At 38.8% G+C, this 25556-nt stretch overlaps 1 pseudogene; it reads left to right on the top strand.

Moving 5' to 3' along the window:
- The first annotated feature begins 5171 nt into the window (after positions 1-5171).
- LOC113362381 lies at positions 5172-5271 on the top strand (annotated as a pseudogene).
- The last annotated feature ends 20285 nt before the right edge of the window (positions 5272-25556 follow it).

Below are 25556 nucleotides of genomic sequence, written 5' to 3'. Positions count from 1 at the left end.
TCAAAGTGATTTAATCCCAATATTTATATTTATGCAATTTTCTCGTTCAAGTTGATTCTAACTTATTGCAACTAGTAGATTCTCAAAATAACAAGTGTAAATCCGAAGCATAGAACATCAAAAACCTAGGTCCAAGTATGTTCTATCAAAAGAAATCACAATTGCTTAACAAGGATCATTCAAACAATTTTCAACCAAGGTAAATAATAATAAAATAATTGCAAATAAATAAATAAAATAGAATATACCACTTCTTATTGGAAAAATAGCTTCCTCTATCGCCTCAGCAATGGGGTTTTGCTCCTCATATTAATCACTTGCTCAAAATATATGTTTATAGCTCAAAAAGTGTTTACAAGAGGTGAAACAATAAAACAGAAAAATTGCAACAGAAATAACTGATGCAAAGGCGCTGTTCAATTGTTACAGTAAAAGAAAAAGGTGACGGGCAGTTCAGCTGTTACAGAGAAGTGATGTTGCGAATTTGAGACGTTGTTCTTCCTTGCAACGTTGGTTCTTCAGCAGCAGCAGAAACACGTAACTTCCTGCAACTCTGATTCTCGCCTCCTGAGTGCTCTAAACTACTCCAATCTTTGTCATCCTTCTAGGTGACCTAAGCATCCTATTTATACACAAAAGGGTCATTGAATCTTTCCCAAATCGCTTCGAAATCTCTTCTTTCCTTCCTTGGCAGTCACGACAATAATCTCTTCCCTAATTCGTTTCACGCGTTTCTGAGCTCTCCCAATTATATCAAACTCTTCCTTAGATAGAATATGTATCTTTGGAACGAATTTCTTGCCTTTAATCTCTCTGAATGTCCAAAAACAAACTCGACAAGGACTTGTTTCCTTATTTGCTCTGTTTCCTTATTCCGGCAATTCCATCCCAATTCGATTGGTCCAATTGCTTCGAATGAACTTGTTAAGTCATATCAAGTCCATCCCAATCAATTTCCGGTGTTGAATCTCCCTGAAACAGCTCCAAAAATCGAGTCCAAAATCTGCAGACGCTGCAGATAGTTTCCCGCCAATTTTTTTGATTCAAATCGTGAAGAAGGTGGGTGTCCCCCTATCCTGTGCTGTTTTCCGTTTAGCAGATGCCTGGAAATGGGTCACCCCTTAGTAATTAGGTTACCCCTTATCCAAAGTGAGAGTCCGTATAGTAATTTTCTCACACGAGCGCAAAAATCACTTTTTTAGCCAATTTCGCCGTAAAAGCTTATTTTTCCAAAAATACCTACAGGGACATAAAAAGCCATAATAAATATAAAATCGAGCACTAATAATATATACAATTGAGATTATATAAGACACAAAAATGTGCCTATCAAATACCCCCAAACTTATTATTTGCTAGTCCCGAGCAAATCAAAACTACAAAATAAAATCCTAACTCACTGTCGCAGGCATCGTCGATTGCATTTAGCGTATGCAATAAGCATTTAAACCCCTAGGTGGCCCTAGTGGACGAGTTATAGTCTCGGGAGGGCTTACTAGAGATATACCCACAAAACCTTTACTCCAGACCTTAGCTATCTACGCAGAACCTTGAAAGGCACTAAAGAATCTCCTTGGTTGGCATACTTATTGACTACAGGAGGAAGTACCCTGATGCGAAATTCCAATTGATGTACACGAGTTTGCACTCAAGCATACTAAAATTCATATAAAGTGACAGAGCTTTACTCAGATAGTTGCACTATGGACATCAATATCCGGAGTCAAAACTAATCACATGGATAGATCAAGAAGATGGATATAGAAAAACATACATGGTTTTGATGTTTACTAAGTGAACGGCGTTTCCCATATTTGTCTGAAGGCCTCCGCCAAAATGAACCTATCCTAATGGATTGAGATATTAGTCTGACTAATATCAACACACTGGCATATACAAGGGAACCAGTGGTCGATAACCTAACTCTAGGTCAACACAACTGCCATATACAAGGGTACCAGTGGTCGACTTTATTGAATTTATTCCTTTTGGTCAAATGGTCTGGCCTCAATTTTTTATTTTTTTTCAACTTTTTGGTAACTACCATTTTTTTTTCATCTCTTTTTTTTTTCTTTTTCAACTTTTTTTTTTCTCTTTCATGGTATCTCAATCACTCTAATTCACCCTAGCATTGGTAACAACTTGAATCGTGGGCCCCACCTATCACTTAGAGAAACATAGTTTAAAAACAAAATAAAATAAAAATAGAAGTGAAAAGGACTCAACGAGATATGGTGAAACTATCATGTTATTTCTAACACCTGAGCTCTGTGCTTTTATGAATAGACTCTTTAGATGTTTTCATCTAATCAGATTGGTTCCTCAACTCCTACAACCAAAATGCTTCCATCCACTTAGATTAGTTAGTGCAATCCTCAATAGGCATAAATTTCTAGGTTCTGGAGTTTATTTATTCATACTGCAACTAAAAAGTTTCTCCCATACCCCCAAACTTAAATCTAACATTGTCCTCAATGTTCTAAAGATGAAATTAAAAGCATGAACAAGGAGAAACTGTTACCATTTGAAGTAAAAGAGTTAAGGAAAGATATTACCGAGTTGCATGAGATTGGGTTACCTCCAAAGAAGTGCTAAGTTTAATGTCTTCAGCCAGACATCAAGTTTCATAAAATGGCTAGTTACCTTTCAAATCATATATCAGTAGTCGAAATAATTGTGGGTCATCAAAACCAAATAAAACTGCCACTAATATGAAACAACTGCACAGGATCAGAAAAAATAACATAAGGAGCACAACCTTATTGAAAGTTTCTTGCAAGACAACTGGATTGGGCTTCATATGAGTGTCTTGAAAAATAGATTCATCCGAAAAACGAGACTTTAATAGCTGGATTTCCTCCTGGATAGTATCAGGAGGATCGACTTGAGGAGTCTGAATAGACTCAAGTGATACCTCATATGCAGTAGGCTCGAGTCCCAAGTTAGGGACTTCTATTTGACGATCACTACCCCCAAACTTAGAATTTTGGGTGTCTCTAAATAGACTAGTCACAATATTCCTAACTTCTAGACCATCAGGTTCCTGAAAAAGGTCAATTGCTTTCTCTGAGTTATAATCAGGTGGTTCATCCTCTAAATTCTTTTGAGGTATACTAGCTTTAGGACTTATATGTTTCATATCCGGTATGGTCAAACCTAGAGTTTCTTTATTGTCTTGAAGCACGATTTCTGGACTGCTGTCCTGATCGGATGCTATAATCACAAGCAAAGTCTTAGATGGCCCTAAGAATGCAGATTTAGGGTCCAACTTAGGAGGCTCTTCTAAACAAGGGATTAAGGTAGACTAAAAAGCTTGTAATGGTTCGAACCTAGATTTCCATTTATCAGTATCTAACATAGGAATAGAATCCAACATAGCATTCACTTGTTCAATGTTGCTATCTTCGTCGAAATCCATGTTAAAGTGGGCTAGACAACTCTCTAATGGATCTTCCGATGCGATATTTGGTAATGACTCCTGAACTAAGGTTCCTATCATGTTCACCTCTTCAATGCACGTGTCATCTAGCTCAGAATGTAGCTTATTGACATTAACAATATTTAACTCAATAGTCATATTACCAAAATATAGATTCATAATACCATTTCGAAAGTTTATGATCGCATTAGACGTAGCTAAAAATAGGCGACCTAAAATCACAGGTATCTGGTTCTCTGGGTCATGGACAGGTTGGGTATCTAAGACCACGAAATCCACAGGATAAATAAACTTGACGACCTCAATAAGAACATCCTCGATGACTCCTCGAGGAATTTTGACAGACCTATCATCTAACTGTAGTGTTATCTGAGTAGGTTTGATTTCACCAAGTCCTAGATGTAAGTACACATGGTACGGCAGTAAGTTCACACTGGCTCCTAAGTCAAGTAAAGCTTTTTCTACCCGGTGTTTACCTATTGTACAATCAATGGTTGGGGAACCTGGGTCTTTGTACTTTGGAGTGGTAGTGTTCTGAATAATTGAACTTACATGACTAGCTAAAAAGGCTTTCTTATGGACGCTAAGTTTTCGCTTTCGCATACACATATCCTTAAGGAACTTGGAATAAGCAGGATTTTTCCTAATTGCATCTAATAAAGGAAGGTTTATGGTAACTTGCTTAAAAACCTCCAATATGTCATTAAAGTTTGATTCCTTCTTTGTTGGTGCTAATAGATGGGGAAATGGGGCTCTAGGCACAGAATCATACCTCTCAGGAACCGAGTCAGCATCATTGGAAATTTTATCAGTCCCCTCAATTAGCGGTCCTGAGGGATGATATCCTGAGGGGTGAACTACAGTATGTTCACTATCGGGCATGTTTACCTGATTGTCTACTACTCTAACACTCCTGAGGGTTCTAACAACATTCAACTGATTCGATGGTTGTGCACCTACTTCATGAGATCCTCTAGGGTTGGGTTGAGTTTGACTAGGAAACTTACCTCTTTCTCTTAAAGACTCATTTATATGACTAACCTGGGTTTTCAACTCGGAAATATCCTGAGAGTTAGCCTGACCTATTCTCTTATTTTATTTTATACCTTGAGAAACAGATTGCTGAAACTGCATAGTGTTACGAGTTAACAAAGCAAGAGACTCTTCTAAACTCATAATCTTCTTATCCGGAGGGTTCTGAAACTGTGCCGGGGCTGAGGGATTCTTAGTATAGCCAAAACCTGGGGGATCTTGAGAGTTACTAGACTGACCTTGATTCTGTCCCTTAAACCAAGAAAGGTTGGGATGGTTTCTCCAGCCAGGATTATAGGTTTATGAATATGGGTCAAACTTCTGACGGTTATCAAACCTAGTGTTATTATAGAGAGCATTGGCTTGCTCTTCAACAGTATTGCCTTCCCAAAAAGGCTCTATTCTACCACTAGTATGACCCACTTCTAAAGCTTCTAACCTTTTTGCTATAGCAGCAATTTTGGCATCTGATTCGTAGCTTTCTTCTACCCTATTAACGTTTCCTCTTCCTAGAAGAGTTGTTTTCTGGGGTACCCTATTACTTTCCCATTGTTGGGTCTTTTCGGCGATTTCATGCAAGTATGTCATCGCATTATCAACTGTTTGGTTTTCAAACCCACCTGTACACATGGACTCTACTGTAGTTGTGGTGGTATAATCTAAACCCTCATAAAGGATCTGAACTAACCTAACATTTTCTAAACCATGATGAGGACATTGGGCTAATAAATCATTGAACCTTTCCAAATACCTATACAAAGATTCTCCCTCCTGTTGTGTAAACGTGCAGATTTGCGTCCTAATAGACGAGGTTTTGTGCCTAGGAAAAAACTTGTTCAAAAAGGCGGATGTAAGTTGTTCATAGGTTTCAATTGAATCGGAAGCCAAACTATACAGCCACGACTTGGCTTTATCTTTTAAGGAAAAGGGGAATAACCTGAGTTTTAAAGCATCATCATCAAGGTTTCTAATTTTCAGGGTACTACAAATTTCCTCAAAGTCCCTAACATGGAAATAGGGGTTTTCATTTTCTTTTCCTAAAAAGATTGGGGGAAACTGTAAGGTTCCAGGCTTAAGTTCATAATTTGCTTCAGTTTCAGGTAACTTGATACACGAGAGACAAGTAGTCCTAGTAGGATTCAACAAGGCTTTCAAAGTTGCCATTTCTGGCGCTATTGGACTATCAGGGATTTTCTCTTCAAACGGACGTTCAAAAACGGAATCTTCACGAATCGGACTCTCTAAATTGAGGTAATCAAGACGCTTAGAACTACTAGGTTTCTCTTTAACAAATCTACCTAGGGCGTCTCTTTTATGTTCAGGCATGCAACAGAATAAGGAAGGGAATTCTATGCAAACACAAAACAAGGCTGACTCGACCAAATCAAACCTAAATTTCTAGCAAACAAAAAGCATGATGGCTCCACTTAGATTGTCACTAGACCAGCTTCTATTCTTTCGAAAAGAAACTCGTTACAATCTGAGCAAACTCCTCTGGAATCGATCCGAGTCAAAGTAATTTGAATCAAGGCGAGGGAAGCTCAGTGGAGCTTTGATACCCAAGGCCTCACCGGTTACAAGGCGGCGCAGTCACGCATTCAACTCACAGAAATCGTCAAGAACTTCGAAGTATGCTTAAAAGAGTAACCAATATTCTTCGAACGACTTTCCTATTAAGCTCGTTACCCTATAGGTCTCGTTCTAGTCAAAAATTTAGGCTTAGGTTCGCGTTTGGTTTCGTGTTCCTAAGGCGGGCAAGAAGATAACGGTGATGAAATCCGAACCCTTATCTTGTATGTCCAGTCCTTGCCCTTTACAAGGAATTAAAAGCAACCGTATTCAAGTCCTCAGCATATTTTCACCTTAAGAAATACAGCAAACCCGCTGACAGGGGATTCGCGGGTGTTTCGAAAAACTTACCTTCCGTACCAGACGGGCGAAGAACCGCTGAAGTCGACTCGGGCCACAACTCCTATGTTATGTACAAACCCGAGGGGCCGAGGTTATATCGTAATCACCGTCCTTCCCTGCACACAGTTTGTATTTAAACCAACCCTTCCTTAGGGTTTAAAAATAATAATGTCCAAAGTCCAATGTCCAAGTGTCCAAAAAGAAAAGAAAAATTACAAAAATAGCAAACCCTAATACAGTTCTCTCTCACTTTTTTTTTAATAAAGAAAAATAAACAAACCCTAAAAAAAATAAAAAAAATATCTAAAAAGAAATTGTCTTCTTCTTCGTTCTTTTCGCTTTAATATTTCGCTCCAAGTTTTTATGCTTTAAGTTCCAGTCCTTACGAAATCACCAAACTCCTTGGCTCAATTAGCTTTATGATCCAAAACCTGTAGACAAAAGACAAATACCCAAAAACGTAAAAAAGAACAAAAATAATAAAAACCTAAAAAATAAAAAAAAGAAAAGAAAACTAAGTCTAATAACCCTAAAAACAAATCCGCGTCGGTGGCGCCAAAAACTGATGTAGTTTTGAGATAGTGGTAAAAGTGGTTCGATTCTCAGACTTGCGAAGGATAAAATATAGACTTAAATTCTAAAACGAAAATAGAAAACAAACTAAAAACTGTCACAAACTCAATCAAAGATGATATCGGTATTAAAAGAACACTGAGGCTAAGATTCCACTATTTTCCAAGTTCAAAGTGATTTAATCCCAATATTTATATTTATGCAATTTTCTCGTTCAAGTTGATTCTAACTTATTGCAACTAGTAGATTCTCAAAATAACAACTGTAAATCCGAAGCATAGAACATCAAAAACCTAGGTCCAAGTATGTTCTATCGAAAGAAATCACAATTGCTTAACAAGGATCATTCAAACAATTTTCAACCAAGGAAAATAATCATAAAATAATTGCAAATAAATAAATAAAATAGAATATACCACTTCTTGTTGGAAAAATAGCTTCCTCTATCGCCTCAGCAATGGGGTTTAGCTCCTCATATTAATCACTTGCTCAAAATATATGTTTATAGCTCAAAAAGTGTTTACAAGAGGTGAAACAATAAAACAGAAAAATTGCAACAGAAATAACTGATGCAAAGGCGTTGTTCAATTGTTACAGTAAAAGAAAAAGGTGACGGACAGTTCAGCTATTATAGAGAAGTGATGTTGTGAATTTGAGACGTTGTTCTTCCTTGCAACGTTTGTTCTTCAGCAGCAGCAGAAACACGTAACTTCCTGCAACTCTGATTCTCGCCTCCTGAGTGCTCTAAACTACTCCAAACTCTTCGTCATCCTGCTAGGTGACCTAAGCATCCTATTTATACACAAAAGGGTCATTGAATCTTTCCCAAATCGCTTCGAAATCTCTTCTTTCCTTCCTTGGCAGTCACGACAATAATCTCTTCCCTAATTCATTTCACGCGTTTCTGAGCTCTCCCAATTATATCAAACTCTTCCTTAGATAGAATATGTATCTTTGGAACGAATTTCTTGCCTTTAATCTCTCTGAATGTCCAAAAACAAACTCGACAGGAACTTGTTTCCTTATTTGCTCTGTTTCCTTATTCCGGCAATTACATCCCAATTCGACTGGTCCAATTGCTTCTAATGAACTTGTTAAGTCATATCAAGTCCATCCCAATCAATTTCTGGTGTTGAATCTCCCTGAAACAGCTCCAAAAATCGAGTCCAAAATCTGCATTTGTTGCACATAGTTTCCCGCCAATTTTTTTGATTCAAATCATGAAGAAGGTGGGTGTCCCCCTATCCTGTGCTGTTCTCCCTTTAGCAGATGCCTGGAAATGGGTCACCCCTTAGTAATTAGGTTACCCCTTATCCAAAGTGAGAGTCCGTATAGTAATTTTCTCCCACAAGCGCAAAAACCACTTTTTTAGCCAATTTCGCCGCAAAAGCTTATTTCTCCAAAAATACCTACGGGGACATAAAAAGCCATAATAAATATAAAATCGAGCACTAATAATATATACAATTGAGATTATATAAGACACAAAAATGTGCCTATCACATGTTACCGCGGAAAAGTGGCATGTTGGCGTGTTACCGCGGTAGAGTGGCATGCTGGCATGCCGAACAATATGTTTGTTATGGTAGGGTGTGTTTGGGTTTCCAGTTAGCATGGTGGCGCGGCAGGGTGTGTTTGGCCTTTAATGTATGGTGGAAAGTTTAGAGCAACTTGATTGGCCACGAAAAGGGGGCCAGCCAAACATAAGGCGCGGCTACACTTCTGGCGAGAGTGTGGCGGCTTTAGAGCGACCTGATTGGTCGATGGGAAGTGGGGACGGAAAGTATGGGCCCAGCCACAACTTATGTGCGCGTGGAGAGTTTAAAGCGACCTGATTGGTCGAGGAAAATTAAATAGGGCCAGTTTAGGATGGGGCGTGGCCAATGGAAAGTGGCGCCAGCTGGCCTAAGGCATGGCCACGCCTCCCTCTGCTTCTACGGCTCCCTATTTTTCTGATTCTCTGCGAGGTTTTGCACCTATTAATCCATGGCGGATTAATTACCTATTTTTCCTAGGATTAATTTTGACAAGCAAGGTCTGGTATACTGCGCGAGGCGCGAAATCCTAACTTCTATAAATTAGTAAGGTCTGGTATATTGCGCGAGGCGCGAAACCCTAACTTAACTTCTGCAAGTTAGTAAGGTCAGGTATACTGCGCGAGGCGCGAAACCCTAACTTCTGCAAGTTAGTAAGGTCTGGTATATTGCGCGAGGCGCGAAACCCTAACTTCTGTAAGTTAGTAAGGACAATTGATTGAATTCTATGTGTTGACACAGAGTTCTTTTAAGTTCATTGCCAGAGAGCAGCATGATTTTCTGATTTGAATACCTTATGCAAAGACCTTATCCTTGATACTTGGAGATTCGTGCTACTCTACTGCGAGTGAACACAAAATGCCATATCAACATTAAGAGTTCAGCCGGAGAACATAGCTTATAATGCATTCAAAGGGACTTATATTAAGTGAATCTAGGCGAGGCGCCGAAATTTACAAAACATCTGGGATGGTTGCTACATTCGCCAGTATGGATAAATTTCATGTAAATATATTGAATGTCTCAATAAATATGTCGATGGAGAGGTTAGCACTCACGACACTGTTTCCTTGCAGAGTGACGTCACCTCAGATGCAAGGTTTTACGATTTTAACCCTAAGCTAAAAACCACCATCAACATTAAGTCCCATGCTTAGCGCGCAACAGTGGCATTATTGATAAGCATGAGATGGTGACAGACAAGAGTAAAATTGAAAGGGAAAGACGTGAAGAGATTTCCAAGGAAATTCGACTAACCTTTGGTGGAAGGCATGAGAAATACGTGATCCTTCTATTGGCGGTTTTGCATAAATTCATCTTGGCCATCGGGTATTGGCATCAGCGTTGCAGCTTTGGATATTGATCGGCAGAGGTGATGATGCAACTTGGTCAGCGGAACGGGCGTTGGTTGGATAGGAAAGGTAGATGGCGTCGGAACTTTGGCTACCAAACGGTGATGATGGCACTGGAACTTTGGATACCAAGCGGTGATGATGGAACTGGACTTTGGCTTCAAATGGTGATGGTGGCGCTGATGGCTTCGGTCCGTGGAACGGTGGAAATGGCACTTGGAAGGATCACTGGATGGATCACGAGATGCTGGAGCGTCGGTGCTAACTTAAACATAGAGTTCTGGAGTCATGGAGAGTTGGATTGACCACGGTTTGCTGGATCCATGGAGAGTTGGCTTGACCACGGAGTGCTGGAGGCATGGAGAGTTGTATTGACCACTGAGTGCTGGATCTATGGAGAGTTGGCTTTACCACGGAGTACTGGAGCCATGGAGAGTTGGATTGACCACGGAGTGCTGAAGTCATGGAGAGTTTGTAGGTTGAGCGACTGGTGTTCCTCGTGCTGGCACGCTGCTGGTTCGGTCATGGAATGGAGATATTGGCATACTAATTGTTCGGCTATGGTGCATGAGTTTGGTGCGCCTAGTCATCCATTCCCGTTCATGGAGCAATGAGGAATCCTTATTCTTTTCAAACTATAGAAACTGCGTTCTTATGAAAAATGGGTATCGACCCTCTTCTGTTTTTTTTTGTTCGTCCGGCTCTGTACTTTCATCTGCAACATCTGGCTCCTCTTCGTCATTTTTTAGCAGTGGTAAAGCGAGCATTAATGGAAACAGAGAAATCTCTAATAGTTATAATCAACGGCAAGGCAAGCCAGGAGGATTCAAGGTAGGTGCTCTCGCATGTATCCACCCAACAGTACCATCGATCTTCTCTAGAATGTGTAATAAGGATCTGACTTCAAAAGAATGAGTATCTAACCTCTCCAGTGGATTTCAAAATTTACCAAACTCCATTATGATCTTAGGATAGATGGATGAAATATATGCTCGGCAATGATCATGTCAGGGCTAATCTTGGAGCTTGTGGTTGAGTTGTTGGTCCATCCTTGATTTTAGGTTATTTAGTGCCTGGACTTTTTGATTGCGATGATGATATGTTGTGGATGCTTGCATGGTCGAAATATTCTGGAGCCATTGGGTGAAGTAGACGAGCTGAGAGCGTTCTGTTGCCGATGTGCTTCTATCAAGTCTTTAAGGAATTCGTTCCAAGCGACATCCTTTAAACCGTCTTCTGAATCTTGGATTATTTCATGGAGCAGAATGCAATGAGCAGTCCCCAGTTATACTTCTTTTAGATCCGATAGCGTGGCCGGATACGTGAATGTATCTCTGTGGCGTACTTTTGGGGTTTTTGATGCGCGTGTACGACTTCATGTTGAGAAATTCTCGCGGCTCGTAAAACTTCGACAGTGATTATGTTGAAATTGGAAATAACCTGGTTGAGGGCAGTGAAGGCATCCCATTCTGGCAGTCCCCATGTGTAATTATCTTGAACCTATTTTCTCGTGGAAGGTGTGCTTCTGCTGTATTCACTGGTAAGATGGTGACTGCGTTTAAGCTTATAAACATGAAGGAGGCTTCAGTCCCCAAGTTTAGCCTAATTTAATTACATTGCCTTGAATACACGCCTATGGGATTTGATACAATCTTATCATACTCCCCTTGATGTGATGCTGGGATGCTTGGAATATCACATGGACGAAACATTCTGGATAACGAAGAGGTAGAAGTGAGAGACTTATGTCGTTAATCGTGGCTCCCTCTGTCTCTTCAAGAAAAATGTTTCAGCCGCGTCTCTAGAGTTGTCTTATGAATGCTTGTTTGTTGTCGGGTATGGGCCATGATGAGCAGTCCCCAATCGCACTTCTCTTTGGTTACTGAAGTTGTTTTCTCTGAGTAGACTTGGGATCCGCCGCGGCCTCATAAAGTTTTGCACACGCCTTTTGGTCGGAGAGGTGATGATATCCTTAGGCTACACCTTTGAAGAGTATATGACCTTGTCATGGCTATGGATTTTGGGTTGGACGTGTCATTCTGAGCTTTAAAAATAAAGGGATTCCGTGTAGAGCCTTAGTCCCCAAGTTTGGTTTACACATTTCTATCTTGTATGGTCGGCAAGTTGACCATGATAAAGATATCATCTTGCATCCTCACTGGAGACTCTATTACTTCTTCCACGTGAAACTAAAACATGGAGAAGTATGGATTACCTTTGTAGTGGTTGTTGCTATGGTAAAGCTCTGACAAACGAGCAGCAACCTTTCTTGGAAGAAGGTGTGATCGGAAGAGACTACATCGTCGTGGGAACCAAAATAGGTTGGCTGAAATTGCATGGGCATCCATGGAAGCAAAGGGATTGGCTGGATGCGTAAGCCAGTAAACTGCCCACGGCCACGAGGTTTGGCGGGATGGATCAAAAAGTGGTCACAACTACGAACCTTGGCTGGATGTGATCACGATCCTTGACAGGGAGGAGTGTCGACTTCTAGAGAAAACTTGAAGCGGAACGGCTCTTGGAGAGAAACGTTGAAGAGGAACAACTTCTGGAGCGAAACGTTGAAGAGGAGCGGCTTATGGAGGTGAGACATTGAAGTGTCTCCTAGAGCGAAACGTTGAAGCGGAGCGGCTTATGGAGCGAAACGTCGAAGCGGAGCGGATTCTGGAGCGAAAAGTAGAAGCGTCTCCTGGAGAAAAGTTCGAAGCGCCAACGCAACACGGCTGAGAGCTTGAAAATATATCTCGAAATGTTGCTCAAACGCACACCAGAAAATATCGAAACTCTCAGGACTGAGACACGGACATTATGGTGACGCGGGCATGACTCCTTGACCGACCAAGGATGGCCCTAGGACTTGCAAATAGCTGGTCCCACATGTTTTAATAATTTTGACCTAATTACTCATATTGGGTCCAAACTCTTCTCAAACAACTGGGAATTTTCTCAAACGACCATCAGCTGGTCCCACGACCACCAAGAGCCAGTCCCATGACCCCTTGATCGGTCCCTCATTTCTCCATAATCAGGTTTTACTACCTAACGCTCACACGAGCATTATTTTAATAAATGATTAAACCAGCATTTAATCATCTTTTCACCAACTGGTCTTCAAGAGACTTTGGTATTTTTCTCACTTGAGAATCTGGGCCATACATGGTCGATTCGCCATCCCATGTAGCCGGTCCCTCCTTCACTTCATGAATGATTTTCAATAAATCATCAATTTATCATCAATTCAGCAATTGATCAAAATTAGGGTTTTCAATCCAAGGTTCATAATTCCAGATTCAAACGTTAATAATTTTATGTTGATCCCATGATCAACACCCTAATTAATTATACGCGGTTCATCTGCCAGTATTTTAAATTAATATTTATCTTGGTCCTGTTACCAATGATTCCTCAAACGACCAACATTTGCTCAGACCATGAATATTGGTTCAACTATCAATGTTCAATAATTCATCAGATGAGCAATATTTGCTCAGACCATGAATATTGGTTCAACTATCAATATTCAATAATTCATCAAATGAGCAACATTTTCTCATAAGAGCAATATTTGCTCACCTTAACAATCAACATAATTATACCTTTGTCTCAGCAGACATTTTCAACTCATGAGTCTCAGAACATTTGCAAATCACGACTCAACAATACAGGGACTCATCGTCCCATAAAGTCAAAATCACGAGATGTCAATCATATCACATGGAGGGATATTAACTACGGTTTTGGTATGGAGGTCTACGGCACGTGTGTTTATACACACGATGAGAATGTGAGCAATTCGTGCAATCAGTTGGAGGAGTTAGAAAAGTAGTGGGTGGAAAATTAACCAAGTCTCCGCACGATGAGCAACTGGTTTTGACACGATTTACCACTTCCCCACTCTTTGACTCTAGCAACTGTTACACTTCATGGGATCAAGGTGTTTACCATTCTGGCAATATAAATAAGTCTCTGAATCATGATTGAAGGGTCAAGACAATCTCTCGTCAAAGCAGACAAACAAGATATTAAGAACCCAGCGTTCAATCAATCATAACTTAACTTATTTTCTTTACACAGAAAAGACAACACACCTACAATCTTTGATCACCATTGATCTCACATATTTCTCAGCTTCCCTCCTACAGATCAACCCATCCTCTCTTGTGACCAAATTGACTCTGGAACGGCCATTGTCTTGGTTTAGGCTGAAGTCCTACATATTGATCTCTCGAACTTAAAGCACTCCCTTATTGCAGTGCATCTGTGTGAGGTTGAGCATTTGCTCGGTTCAAGGAGTCTCCTCCGCACGATCATCCCTCAATTCTGTAAAAACCACCAAATCATTTTTCTCCATCTACAAATTGGCGACCATAGTGGGAGATTAATCTCTCGGTTGCAATCTCAAGTTTTTACAAGATGGTTGATCTCAGGTCACGCACGATTGCACATCCTAACACAAATGATGCTAACACTAGCAATGACACTAATGATGATATTCCAGAAACCGTTCCTGCTTCCAACAATGGTAGTGGCGTCACTCCTCATCATACCGATACTGGATCACATCCCCTGTTTGGTCGTTTCCCTGAGGAAATCGGAGAAAACCCACCTACCATAGCTGATCTGATGAAGCTGCAAGAGACTCTTGCCAAGAATCAGACTGACATAGCTGCAACACAGAAGGAGCTGTGCAATTATCTCAAAACTCTCACTGACAAGATGTCAGAGAAGACTCAAGAAAGGGAAAAGAAAAAGAAACATCCTCAGATGTTGATCCCGAAGTAGTTCAAAATTCATACAGTGGATGACAGCGAAGTCTTGAAAGATGCAGACGATCCATCAGCAAAGGAATCATCGAATTTCATTACTCGGGAAGATTTGGAACGCCTCTTGGAGAACCGTGGAAGACAGAAGACATCACATGTCCATCATCACCAGCCTCCATACCCTGCCACTACGCAAAGGATTCCTCTTCCAAAAGGTTATACCTCTCCAACCTTCACTTTGTATGACAGAACAGACAACGCTCGGGAACATGTTTATCGGTTCCTGGAAGCCTTGGGTGAACATGAACATAACCATGTTGTTCGCCTCAAAGAATTTTCAAAATACTTGAAAGGCAGGGAATACACCTGGTACAACAACATCGCACCAGGAACTATCAACAATTGGGGAGAAATGATTAACGCCTTCTACAGAAAGTACTTCTTTGTGTCAGAGAAAATTACTCTCTCTGATCTTGGAAGAATGTTTCAGAGAAACAATGAACACCCCAATGACTAAGTAAAAAGATTCAGAGTCCAGGCCCTGGAATGTCATGATCCAAACGTCACGGAACAACAACTGGTAGACTTGTGTATCAACGGCATGATCCCGGTCTATAGAGATTTACTTGAAATTCTTCGTTTCCAAACCTTCTCAGAGCTTCATGAAGCAGCAAAGATATCGGAAACTACTGCACCCGCTTTACTGGAAAGAACAAAAGCTACAAAGGCTGAAGAACCGCGAGAAACTCGAGGTAGAAGACGCATGATCAACAAGCAGTACAACCTTCAGCCTTCCACAAACGTCATTGCAGAAGGGAAAAAACGGAAATCCGAACCTCCACGCAAACATACATCAGCTCCTTCGAAAGCACAAAGGAAGGATAAGCAAGATGCACAAACCTCTGACCAACACACATGAGTCCCTGATCAAGAGGCACCTGACTTTCCCATTTCCATGGAAGAGGTGATCGAACTCCTGGATGACTGGATCCAAGATGGTGCAATCAAGTTGCCATATGTCAAGAAAGAACCAACTGAGGAAGACATGGAAAGTCCTCGTTACTTCCGCTTCCACAGGTTCGTCAATCATCCTACAAGCGACTGCAGAGTTTTGAAGCGCATATTCAGGGAAAAGGTTGAATCAGGAGAGCTTAACTTAGGGACTGAAGGAGTACACAGGGACCCTCTCCCAGTCAGGACTTTTCCCATCTCTGAACAACCAGTCAAAGAAGCAGTTCAGTCATTGATCGAGCATGTCTGCGAATTTCTCTATCTGTCGAAGGCGCAAAGGGGAGACATGTTCATAGCTTTGAATCACATAGTATCTAGGAAATGTCTACCGATCCCAGAGGTTCCTCCTGAACCTCCAGCACTGAAAAAGAAATGTATGACTGGGGACTACTCACCACAGTACATCTCAAAGGAAATGAATTCAGAAGATTGCTCGTTGATATTGGCACAACCATCAACATCGTTCCTTTGAAAACTCTCAGAGCCGCTGGCATTACTCGACAAGAAGCTACACATGCTCCCATGTCAATCAGAGATCACGAAGGAACACTCAGGGATGCATACGGCCACATCACCCTCAAGGTCAGAGAAAACTCGGTATGTACTGAGACCAAGTTTTATATAATCCGGGAAGATCCAAGATATGACATGATTCTTGGACGACCTTGGATTCATGCTAGAAAAGTAGCTCTAATGCCTTCGATTGAAGAAAGCTCTGACTCAGAAGAAATAGATGATCCCCCATCATTCGAGTATCTGGAAGAAGTTAAATCCTTGGTGGAATTGGCGCAGAAACCTAGAGAAAGTGCATACTCTTTCATCAAAAGGTTCTGTACCCAGGCAAGTTTGATTCCCCTTCATGCACCTATACTACCAATGTTTAATCATATTTTCTTGGTCCAGGGACTTCTTCCCACTGACAACTTAGCTGTCGCAAAGTACTATGAGTGGATAGCCTCACCACGGAAATATTACACCAAATGGTTGAGTACAGAGCCTCTTCAAATTTATCATTCTATCAAAATATTTATTGCTGAAGACATGGCTAAGCACGATAGACAGTACACTGGATACTCCCCTCTGCACTAGTGTCCATATGTGCCGCAGCCATGGAATCCCACCACGCGAGGAATTATGAATCAGCAGAATATATTCAAGGCACGGACAACCAAGCCTAACAAATTATGTGAAGGAGATCTAGTTCTCAAAGCAACTCAGCGCAACCTTCACTCTGCAAGGAACTCCAATTGGGAAGAACCATTTGTAGTTGTTAAGTCCATAAACGGAGGATACTACAGGTTGATCAACACATATGGAAGGACCCTGCCAGTAATCCACGAGAATTGGATTAAGGCGTTCGACGCTTGAAATTATTGGGCATTTGAGGTACTGGGCGTTTGAGAATTCATGATGTCTGAGATTTGGCATTTAGGATTTTCTTTCATTGTATTTCAATCTATCCAAAACGTTTGAAATACTTGCATTTAGTATTTGAATTCAGCAATTTACCAAAATTCAGTTCATTTTACTTAAGGAAAATCTCTATCAAATCCAAAAGAAAATCCTCAATCATCTACCAATCCAAAACCAATCAATATCAAAATTAAAATAAAACCTCACATCTCTCAGAAGTTCAAGAGATTATGAAAAGAAATCAAAGAAAGTCAGCAAAGAAACACTTTCGCTCCTCTGCATCCTTCAAGATTTGCAAAGATGCCTTCTCCAGGTTCAGCGCCTCAGTCAGCTTAGCAATCTTTTCCTCCTTCTCCATCACAGCATTATTGGGAAAGGGTATGTTATTCTCACATGAGTCCTTGATAGTATTTATTTTCTTACGAAGCCACTTCATATTGAAGCCAAGTCTTTCAGAATTCTCCAAGTTGAACTCCCAATCAAAGAGTACATCTGGAGTCACAGTATTTCTGTCCAGCGCATATATCACTTACAATACGCAAGATGACTGATAGACACATTTTTGTGTCTAAGTTGTCCTCAATTTTCTGTATTGTTGGTACTTGATTTCGTACTTATTATGTTGTTTTATGTGTTTGTAGGTATTTTTAAGAAAGAAACTTTGTTGGAAAATTTTGCTCAAAAAGCTGATTTTGGCACCCGTAGGACACGTGTTATTTGGACTCATCAGGTTGGATAAGGTGCAACTCATTTGCTAAGGGGAAACCAAGGACACCCCCTAAGTCAGCAGCTAAAGGCACCCCTACTCTGGATAGGGGGAGCCTCTTCTTCTTCATCATTCAAACGAATTTGTTTGGCGGGAATATTGTGCCAGTTCTCTTCGTAACTGCATGAACCGGATTTGGAGAGTTTTGGTCGGAGATTTTGTCCGTATCAAAACAGGATTTCTAACGGCATTGAATGCGTCAAACACAGGGAAGATATTCGAAAGGAAAGGAGTGTGACGTGTTGTTTTCATTATACAAGGAAACAAAATATTCTCAGTTGTATTTTTAGTAGTTGGACGTGTGGATAACAGAGTTTTACTCTGACCGAAACTCAAAAATCAACGTGTTGAGAGAGATTGGAGTGTGATTGAGATAAAGAAGGCTCGTGATTTCCAGCTGCAGATACGGGAAATCAAGAAAACAATATTCTTGAGTTATGTGAGAAGATACGTGAATTAAACTCGAGATTTATTGGTTTATTGAGTATATAAAGGCTGCTGGGAGCATAGAAAAGGGGATGGAGAGTTAGGGGATAAAAATAGAGCGAGAAACCAAGTGCAGTGACCTTGTTCTTCATCAGCAGAGAAGAGAGGAAGAAGACGCACATACTATATTTTTAGTCTGTCGTTGTTTTAATTGTCATCTATTCGTCTCTCTGCGACTGTTGTTCTGCAACAGATGTGACGTATCGTTTTCCTTGTAACAGCATTGTATTTGTAATAAGAGGTTCTGTAACGCCCTTACACCGTTATAAATCTTTGTGCTATTATTTATCATCCTTGTAAGCACCCTTTTGAGCAATGAAATCATACTTTGAGCGTGTTTCCAATATGATGAGCTAAACCCCGACAGTGGGGCAACGGAGGAAGCTGGATTTCACCATTGGGGTAACTTAATTAATTGTTTATGTACTATTTACATTGATTTTTTAATGAATTATGATTTCTATTAACTACTCGTGACTTTGTTTGATGTAGCATGCTTAGTTCTAGGTAATTTTGATGCGCCATGCTTATGACCTACGGGTAATATTTTATGAGATCTACTTTGGCAAAGAATAGAGTTGATATTTTCTTTGTTTTGAGCTATAAATGTCTACAATTAATTTATGAACCCCGTGAACATGAAAAACAGTGGAATCCTGAGTCCCATCCTCTCTTCATCTTGTGACATAAGTTGTATATTTTCTTTATTTTTATTCTTTTCTTTATTTAAACCTAGAATCAATCTCAACAAAGTCCAAGTGAACGACAACCTTCTCTTACCACTATCTAAAATTTGATCAATTTTTTGCGCCGCCGCCGGGGATTTTTTTATAGATTTTTTTTTTAGATTTTATTTTATTTGTTCTTTTTTACGCGTTTTGGTATTTTTGTTTGCTTTCAGATTTGGAGCTAAGCTAAAGAAAAAAGAGAAAGTGCTGAAAGAAAGGAAAAGCCCCAAAAGGAAAGAAAAGAGAAATCCAAAAGGAGTGAAGAAGAAGATTTTTATATTATTTTATTTTATTTCTTTAGAAACTGTAATTAAGGTTTTTATTTTTGTAATATTGTTTTAGTATAAAAGATAGAGAAAAAGAAAGTGGTGGAGAAGGAGAAGGATTCTCTATTGATCAGTATTCTCTTGGTTACATGGACATAATACATATGTATACATAGAAAGGGGAAAACCAAAAGACACCAAATTTGGACCGCACACCCATGGGCATGGGCCCTTTAACACTCCCCCTTGTACGGTTCAATAAAAAAAATTAATACATAGTGCTTCACATATAGTCCTTCAAATGTTGTTCTCGTTGATGACTTGTGCCGAAGTCCATTGCCTTATTAAAACTTTGACAAGGAAAAAACCCAGTGGTATAAAACCTTTGTAAAACTATTCACATGTAGTACTTCACATGTTGTCTCGTACTTTACATGTAGTTCATCACATGCAATACGATCTTCAAAGATTGAAGATTCTAAGTTAATTGACTCATTAAAACTTCGTCAGAAAAACCAAGAGGGACAAAAACCTGAACTAAAGAAAAGAGTACAATATGAAACAAACTTAGAAAATAGTTGGACTCAAATATGTTGCCTCATTAAAACCTTGACAAGGACCTAGTGGGACAAAACCTTTACGAAGGGAAAAGAGTACAACGTGATAGATACAAGTAAAGGTGATCTATTGCATTTGATCACTTTGCTTCGTTGAAGTTGATTAGATGCTTCACAACTCCTAAGGAAGAAAATCCTTGTAGGAAAGACAATAGTCTTAGCTGGGAAATTAAATTCTCGGTGTTTGTAGTTGTTTCATTAAAAACCTTGACGAGTAACAAAACCCTGTGGGATAAAAGTAACCTCGGTGAAGGAAAATAGTTCAACACACCATTAGATGCTCCCCCTGATGTCATATATTTTTCATTATTCTAATGCATTCAAAAGGAGTTTATCACACTGTACCTTGGTGACTTGAAAGCTTATAAGACCATGTTGTTGATTCTGGAAGTTACGTTGCTTAACAGACTATCGCGTTTAATTTCTTTGATTCGGATATTTTAAGTAATATCAACGCGATCTTTATGCCTTCAACTTTAAACATACTTGATGTTTTAGTGTTGTTTCGCTAAAAACCTTGTAGAGTAAAAAAACCCTTTGGGAAAAAATATTCTCGATCGAAGGGAAAAAGAGTACAACACAGCTTCAATTTCGAAGTAAAATATGAGACATCATATCCTTGGATCCTCCCCCTGATGTCGGCATCTCCCCCTGATTACTTTCAAATTTGTTCCAGACAGTTCCTTTAGTCATGTATTTTTCGAAACTGAATATTGGTAATGACTAAGAAAATAATCTACTATATCTCCCTCTTATTACTTTAGGCAGATAAGAGATTATTGTTCCTTCATAATCAACAACTTTTGGATTGCACTTTCATTAGCATTCCTTTTAATGTCTTTGTAGGGATAAAACAAACTCATGCCAATGGTTACTTTTAAGTATATGATTACTTGCATTATACCATTCCAATGACGTTGCGTTGGCGCTGAGCTATATTTAGATAACAAGTTCTCTGAGGATATAAAATTTAATCGAGTACATTATTATACTAAGTACAACAATGCGTCTATTTTACTTAGATATGAGAATTTCATCTCCCTACACATCTTCGTCATATCCTTTTGGATTAAATGGTTACTTAGTTACATTTGAACCTCGACTAATCATGGGAGTGCTATCAGGAATTTGTTAAATTTCCTGACAACTTTAGACACATGCAAACTGGTGGAATAAAATACCATAATCTCACTATTCGATCGAGCTTTCCCTAGATTTTTCATCTCAAATTCGGATTTTAAATAGCTTTTAAGGTCTCTTATTACAACAAGAGTACACATCATGTCTGTACCATCAACATAAATAGCTACAATTCCAAATCAGGAACTTTCTTATGAATACGCAAGGAAAAATAACTTACTTTTTTATCCTCTCCAAATAAAATATCCACTTAGACGGGTATACCACATCCGCCTGATTGCTTAAATATATAGGTGAGCGTTCTATCTAACTGTAAACGCACTCTGTGGTTTAGAGTCATTTGATTTGTCCAACAAAAGTCTATCAAGTACTTTTGTAAATATCTTCTATCTCTTGATTCTTTTAGAGATACGTAACAACCACATACATATGTTGCATTTCAAGTCCTTTTGAAATTACCAAGCTAACTAAGTAGCGGAACTCTATAACGTTCATTACAAGAGAACAATTCCAGGGCTTTGTGAGAAACCTCGTGCCACAAGGCGAGTCTTTATACTTCAAAACTACTTTTTTCTCATTATGCTTTACGAAAAATTAATTATGTATGTCCAATAGGCTTTACACTTGGTTGGTTAGCACTACCACACCAAATACCTGTATATTTTCCAAAGAACTAAGTTCTACCTGGATTGTGTAGGCCAAATATGCTATTTATTTGAAATTAATCAAAATAAAGCATGGTTCGATCTCATTGTGCTCTAATTATGGAGCAACTATTTATGGATTATATCATCATTGTGCATGCATGATCCTTCCATTGTCTCATGTGCATTCTCATAATCTGTAAGGATTTCATTGTTCTCTAGAATCATTTAAAACTTCGGAGCGTCCTCCATTATTGATTCATGGATATAGTCAGAGACAATCAAATGATATTATTTCATTAATGATACAAATTAGATTGTGCCTTAATCATCTACTTCCTTTCTAGGTGAGCATTGATCGAACCTGGTGGTCTCTCTATCTTCCTTTATGGAGCCACGGCCTCAACTACACTTCCACCAAGTGTAGTTGCAACACCTTAGTCTATGGTGTACCCCATACTGAGGATTTTTAACCTTGCCGGAATATTTGCATCTGATATGTGTGATCTTGTCACTTTAGCGACATCAGTGTACATTCTCAAAATTGGTTATTCTTTGTCACTTCACATTTACATTTGTGGAGTACAATAATCAATATGAGACACAGTGGTAACACACCACAACAATTCATGTCGTTCCCTTAGAAAATACCTTTTATTATCTCCCCTTAACGACGGGAAGACTGTCTCATTAAAGTGATAACCTGCAAATCTAGCAGTAAGAGACCTCCTGCAAAGGTTTTAAAATGCGAATAATTGTTGAGAGTAAATATCCAACAAAATTACTTAATCATTTTTGAAGACCCATCATAGTAAGACGTGGAGTCGTAATGGCACATATATCGTGCAACCAAAAATGCGTAAGAACACAAATGTCAGGCTTAAATTCAGTTACCAACTGGTACGCAGAAAAGATTGACTAATATTGCGTTCTAAAAACGAATTAAGTAAGATGCGTGTAATATTGCATATCCCAAAAGTAATAAAAGATAGGTTGGTACGCATAACCTATTCCTTAGACACCATATGTAACTTTTGATGGTAGCCTCTGCTAGACCATTAGGTATAAGATGTTCTATATTGATCTTATTAAATATGCAACATTCATCAAGTCCTTTTGATGTAAATTCTCTAGCATTAACAAGAGTGGTGAGACTTTTCACTTTGCTTTGTGTAATATGTTCTAGGAATTCTACAAAAATTAAACGCATCGTTTGTTATGAACAATAACTGATTCAATGCGTCGAATCATCCACTAGAGCCATAAATCACTTGAATGGTCCGCATTCTGCATGGATATATGTTCACTAACAACACTTTATTTCTTTGGTGAATGATTTATTTAGCATTTGCATCTAAGTAAAACAGGATGGTCTCAATTATGTTTCACTAAAGAGAGACTTTGTAAGATGAGTGACGTGCTTTCTTACTCTAAAGCATAATGGGGAGAGGCAGTGCAAATCTAGTAACTTTAGAAATCACTTATTATGATAGATGTCGTAACTTCGCATTCTATTAGTTCATTTTCTTATACACTCAAATGAAGTGATGCTCGTGTTATGATGAGATTTTTTTTGAAGTTGTTGTAGTAATAAAGATTCGAACTCTAAGACTTGTGAAGATTAAATTTAAAGGTTTAATGAAAATAATTAAAAAAAGAGTTACTGGGACTAGGAGTTCACCGAATTCATATCATAAGGTTCAATTATTTATTCTTCGGCAATTATAGCTCAATAAATAAAATATACGGACTCTTATTTTTCCCAAGGTAGATTCTCAAAACATTAGTTATAAATCGTAATCATGGGACATCAAACATTTAAGCAAGCATGAACCATCGAATAAAATAATAACTAATTAATTCAAATCATAAATCAATTTAAAATAAGTGCAAAAGTCATATAGAGAATAAAATAATTTTACCATGTATGAAATTCGCCTTCCTCCGTCGTCCCAGTGATGGGGTTTAGCTTCTCATGTTGTAGACACTCTTAAAAGATTATTTTATTGATCGAAAAGTGTTTACAATGGTGAAAATGAAGAAAAATTAAACGCAACTATTTTTCTCTACCAAAACTCCCCCCTCTTCGGATGCCTGTTTCGTCCTATTAGCACCTTATTTATACACAACAACCCATTACTCAAACATCTTTTCAAAATATTCTTCCATAACTCCACCAGATCTTCTCGTTAATGAAAGATATCTCAGGAATAATTTCTTTCTCCATTTATCACACATCTTCCTCTATTTGCTAGAATAAAATCCTGGGGATATTATCCTTTTTTATTTATAAATAAAACCACAGATTTTCTTTCTCCTTTTCAATAAAAACAAGCTCATCAATATATTATCTCTTTTAACTTCAAGATATGAAAACTTCATGTATAATAGGCAAGAAGATATCTTGTCCTTAAATCTTTGAGATTTCCCATAATTATGTGAATCTGTTTCAAATGAAGAAGAAGAGGGTGCCTCTATTCATTTGTTGGGTGCCTTTAACAAGTTGGGTGCTCGTATATGAAATGATGGGTGCCTTTATCAGTTCCTCTGGTTGCCTTAACACTTTTTCGAGCTATTTTTCCAAAAGAGCTTATTTCTTTGAAAAGACTTAAAACAAGATTATTAGTGATTAAATTAGTCATAGCCAATGTAGTTATCGGTGAAAATGCGTCACACTTGCGTGCTCATCAAATTCCCCCATACTTACATTTTGCTAGTCCTCGAGCAAAACAGAAAATTGACCCGCTACACAGCTGGTCATATATATATTTTTATTTTTTATATATATATTTTTAGACCCGCTACACAGCTGGTCATATAATGCAAGAAAAAAGAAAAGACCCGCTACACAGCTCGTCATAACCCTAACAATCAAATTATTATTATTATTTTATTTTTTTTTCATTTTATATTTTTCATTTTTTTTAGACCCGCTACACAGCTGGTCATAACATGCAAGAAAAAGGAACAGACCCGCTACACAGCTGGTCATGATTTGCAAGGAATTTCCTGAAGAAAAAAAATAAAGTAAAAAGTTAACCTCTCCCCCACACTTAAACATTACATTGTCCTCAATGTAATTGAGTCATCCAACGCAAATATTAAGATGAGAAATGTAAAAAGTAAACCAAAATAAAAATAAAATAAAATAAATATACCTACTGGAATGTACAGAAATGGATCCCCAAAAATTAGCAGCCTGAAAATTTGGGGATCAACCCAAAATACAGTACTTACAAACGACAGCTTCACAATTATGCTATGAAAAAATGGTGAAATTGAAACTGTCTGAAATAGAATATTACCCCCAAACCTAGTTTTTATTTCACATGGAAGTGGGTATAGAGCAAAATATGGGGATACTATTGGGACTGGGGAAATATCAATTGGTTCATGCACGATATCAGGAATAGGCAAGTCCTCTGGGTACTTAGATGCAAAGTAATACAACAACACTTTAGAAGCACGCAATTCTAAACCTAAATTAGACAACTTTTGGAAGTCTATGGGTCTAGAAACAACCTCTAAGTTGGGTGAATTCTCTTGTGGGATGGATTCATCTATGGAATTAGGAAAATCATCCACACAATCATCCACATGGTCATCTATATGTTCTGTATGGAACAGAGAGTCACTACAAGATTCATCCTCGGCAGCATATAATCTTTGACATTCAAGAACTCTCAATCTTTGTCCCAAACTAGGCGGTGTGTGTTTGTAATACTTCTCATATATTGTTAAAGGTGATTCTTCACTTACCTCATGTGGAGCAAAAACTCCATACCATTGCCTACGCTTATATTCAGCAAGCGTCATCTCAGATGAGGTTTCCTGATAATTTGACTTTCTAATCTTATATTCCGCCAGCATCATCTTAGGT

Source organism: Papaver somniferum, chromosome 3 (assembly GCF_003573695.1).
Source record: "Papaver somniferum cultivar HN1 chromosome 3, ASM357369v1, whole genome shotgun sequence".
Classification (NCBI taxonomy): domain Eukaryota; kingdom Viridiplantae; phylum Streptophyta; class Magnoliopsida; order Ranunculales; family Papaveraceae; genus Papaver; species Papaver somniferum.
The sequence above is the reverse complement of the archived record's forward strand: the minus strand, read 5'-3'. Positions and strand labels throughout refer to the sequence as shown.